Here is a 4,684-nt window from a genome sequence, read left to right as displayed (position 1 = left end):
CTCTTTCTAGTGGCAGCTCCCAAATATGAGTGTCTCAGGATTCAGTCATGAAGATAATGAGTATTATGCCTTTGACTGCATGACCCACTTTCTCCTCTTCTTCAGCTGTCCTGTCCCTAGTGAAGCTGCAGGAGTCAGTCCAGGACTGGTGAAGCCCTCCCAGACACCATCCTTCCCCTGCTCTGTCTCTGAATTCTCCATCACAACTAGTGGTTACTTTTGGAAATGGATCCATCAGTCACTGTAGGCAGGGCTGCAGTGGTTGTCAATAATATGCTATGATGGGAGAGCTAACTACAATCCATTCCTCAAGAGCTGACTCTCCACCTTGAGCAACATGTCCAAGAACCAGTACTTGGTGCATCTGAGGTCCATGACTACTGAGGATTACTGTGCAAGAAACACACACAGTGAAGGAAAATTGGTGTAAGCTCAGACACAAACCTCCCCAGGCAGGAGGGGACTGAGTTGCAGGGGGTGCTCATGGCCTACCTGCAGCAGAGACCCCATGTACATATATGAAGACCAAGTGAGTTCCTTTCTCTTGGGATAATGCTGAAATCACATAAACAACTGCTGCACAAAGTACCTCATCAAGAGTCATATGTAATACATGGGAAAATGAAAAGCCAAATGCCTTTCTCAAGGAAATCTTATAAACCTGATGCTTTATAATAGAAACAGCTGAGATCTGAAGACTCAGTAGTTATAAGGATAGAAGGCAAAGGCAATGAGGGAGGAAGTGTGAGAAAAAATCCAAGTCTGCCCTCCAGGGAGCCCAAGAGGGGGCTGGGCAGAGTGGCATCAGGACTAATGTGCTTAAGCTTTTCTGAGAAACAGAGAGAGGGGAAGCAGGGAAGAGGCTTCCTGCAAGCATTCTAGGCTTCCACTCTCATCTCGCCTCACCAGATTTGAGTTCCTGGCTCCTTTCCTGACTGAAAATCGCAAGTTATATTTTTTGAGAAAATGCCCTTTGGATATGAGCAGAGTCTAGATTGTCACCAAGGAAGAGGGAAGACAAGAAGACTTGCCCTTTAGCCATTGTTCTGTGCCCTGGTGGTCCCTGCATGGCTCCAAGTGCCTTTCCTCAACTGACTCATAAGAGACCTGAGAGAGATGACTTAACAATGAGTTTAATGGGATTCAGGAGAGAATGAAGAGAAGTTACATATGCTAAAATATTTAAGTGATGAATACTTTTTAACATTGATTCTGGTGATAGTGATGCATATCTGTTAATAAAATGAATACCTTTGAATTTTACACTTTTAATGTTATTTTTTATGTCAATAAAATATTCACTACAAAAGGAATAGATTTTAAATAATTTTATACTTTAATTTATTTCTGACAAGGGAAGGGGTTGATTAGAATGTGAAAACTCTCCTGTAGTTCTGGTTTTCTCAGGGTTAATTTCAGCATCCTGGAGTTACCTTGAGCAATTTAACTGAAGTTTCTGCATGGCACTGAGGCTAATCAAGGGGTGGACATTTTTTTTCCAAAAGTCTATGAAAATTCTGGCTCTGAAGTTTATTAATCAATAACTTTCTATTATCTGGTGATGTTTTACCTGAGATTTTTTGCATTCTCCATATTTTCACAATTTATTACCTCGTAAGTACAGTTTTTCTCTTCTTTCATGAAAATAACTTGTGGTGTTCCATTAACTCTTCCTATCCTAGACTATGACACTATATTTTCAGCACCTAAATTTGACACTGAGCACCTGGGAAGGACTGCATTTTATCCAACACTCCACTTCTAGAACAAAGCATGTTGCACTCTGCTGTCATAAAACACAAATTTAATTTATAAAATTGGATCAGATAATGAAAATGTACCCAGATTATATGTCAGTGTAAATAATTTCCAGAAGTCTTGAAAAAGGTAAAGATTTCAAGTTGAAGTAAAACAACACTAGGTGCACTAAATTTTAATGGCACAATCCCAGCATTCAAATAAACGGAATGCATTTGAACATAATAAAATTTTTTTTTACAATTTCTTCAAGGTATAAACGTGGAATACCTTGTCAGAACTAGTGACAAAATGACTGCCCAACAAAATGACTTTTGTTTGTGTATTATCACTGATAATTGACTCAAAACTTCTTCATTCTGGTAGTAGTATTACTATTCTAAATCTATAAAATATTAGCCATCTTGCCATAAATATTTACACATATTTTTTAAGAAAGGTGTTGTGATATCACAGTCACTTTTCTATTTGCTATGGTAGCACATTTCACACCCTTAAACTTCCTAATGCTACAATTTTAATAGCAGTGTAGACATCCTTTGTTGGAGACATAGCTATTCTAGGGAATTTTCAGGTGTTAGGCAACCTTATTATGACTGGTACTCAGCAGAGGACAGTGGAGTTAGTCCTTTGGAATAAGGAGGACTTAAAGTATGGAGAACAACTCAGATAATTATTTCTGTTCATGTTACTTCTGGGAAACTTCTGATTGGTGGTCACATCTCCATTGAGGGACAATAAACCATTGACCAAATAGACACAACCTGTGGTTCTGGGTTAAATGGAATTCAGGCTGGTTCAAGGACATTGTGATTAGAAATATCCCTTTAGGGGAGCATATGTGACAAGCGGGTGAATGCCTGCTTCAAATGGGAGGTCCTGGGTTCAATTCCCAATTCTTGGTACCTCAAAGGAAATGTCCCATTCCATGTCATTTTCAATGGAACATGATTCCTATCTCAAAGAACAGACAAATGTTTCTGGATTTCTCATGAAATCATTGCTTCTCCCTCTCTCTACCAGGGATCTCTGGAGCTGTGATTGTCAATGTCTTCCCAGTGGAAGGCATGAATTTGATCAATGATGAGAGCAGGGTCTCAGCTTATAAGTATTCATAATAGGCCTTAGCTTTGGGTTTAACTTTTATTACACAGCACTCCACAACAGACTGTTCTCATAGCAAACTTGTGAATCAGCACATACTCCCAGGTTTGAATTTCCAGTCCTGCCATCCTTTTACAATGCCCTATGCTTTTCCTCCCTAAGATAATTCTGTACTCCACCTTCTTCCACCATTACCAGAATATATTTGTAATTCTGGAAAACCCTTCCATGATTTAGAATCTTCATATGTCCTTCAAGTCTTTACTCAGATTCTGGTCAAAATCTCCCAAGAAAATTATGTTCTCATGCCCTAAGCTACAGAAGGAATTGACAGAATTCATTGCCTCATGCTTTTTGAGGCAACTGTAATGTATTTATCCAATAGTCCCATGATCTCTAGTGTGAATTCCTGGCTTACCCTGTGCAGCTATGCTCCCCTGTCACTCTCTTTCTATCTCATAGCCTTGTATCCGAGGCTTGCATGATTGTCACCTGGCTCCAGATATTGTGCTTAGTTCACAAACTCTACCATCATTTCCCAAGAGAGCTGCCATTTATCTTTTTTCCTTTTAATTCAATTAATTAATTTTAAGGAATAATCACCTTGCAATATTCTGTATTTGAGTTCATCTGTTCTAGGCATTGCTATGATGTATCCAAATTTCAAGCCCACAACATATATTTTTTAAAGATTTATTTATTTATTTATTTCTCTCCCCTTCCCTGCCCTCCCCCTCCCCCTGCAGTTGTCTGCTCTCTGTGTACACTCACTGTGTGTTCTTCTGTGTCTGCTTACAATCTTGTCAGAGGCACCAGGAATCTGTGTCTCTTCTTGTTGCATCATCTTGCTGCATCTCTCTCCGTGTGTGCTGTGACACTCCTGGCAGGCTGCACTTTTTTCACACTGGGCAGCTCTCTTTACAGGGTGCACTCCTTGCATGTGGGGCTCCCCTACACAGTGGGCACCCCTGCATGGCACGGTACTCCTTGAGCACATCACCAATGCACATGGGCCAGCTCCTCACATGGGTCAGGAGGTCCTGTGTTTGAACTCTGGGCCTCCCATGTGGTAGGTGGATGCTCTAACCATTGAGCCAAATCCACTTCCCCTCAAGTCCAGAACATGTATTTTATTATATTCCCTGTGTGTGGACATAATTATATATTTCCTGTATATTATAAAATTTTATATTTATAATGTGGGATTTTCTACTTTTTTCTGAATATGCCTGAAAGTGTGAGCAAAACTTACATTTACTATCTCTGTGAAGGTAGTTGAACATATTTTTCTCAGCTTAAGTCAGAATTCCCAGACCAAATTGTGACCACCCACCATCAGGTGGAGGATGAAGTGAGTAGGTAGTACTGGCACAGACATAGATGCATCATACAAGGTCCTCACTTTCTTCTCTCTGTCTCAGGTGGCATCAGGGATCAGCCTCATATACTTACATAAAAATTTATAAATTATGATTCTATGCAAATTCCATAAAAAAGAATGTCATGCTTGTTTCAAACACACATATATGCATGTTCCAAAAATGGAGGGAGTGGATGTGGCTCAAGCAGTTGAATGCCTGCTTCCTACATGGGAGATCCCAGTTCAGTCTCCAGTGCCTCCTAAGAAAAGTACATGACGAAAAGCAAAAATTGGTTGTTATATCTCATATCTCATCTAGATAAATGTAATCGGTTTACCAAAATTCTTTAGCATTTGTGCATCCAATTCCAGGGGAGGCACAGGTTTGTGATTTCTTTTTCTTGGGCCAAATTTGTCACCTTTATTTTAAAATCAAAATTATTCTTGGAAAATAGTTTTCCT

This window comes from Dasypus novemcinctus, chromosome 19 (assembly GCF_030445035.2).
Source record: "Dasypus novemcinctus isolate mDasNov1 chromosome 19, mDasNov1.1.hap2, whole genome shotgun sequence".
Lineage (NCBI taxonomy): Eukaryota > Metazoa > Chordata > Mammalia > Cingulata > Dasypodidae > Dasypus > Dasypus novemcinctus.
This window is presented reverse-complemented; position numbering follows the sequence as displayed.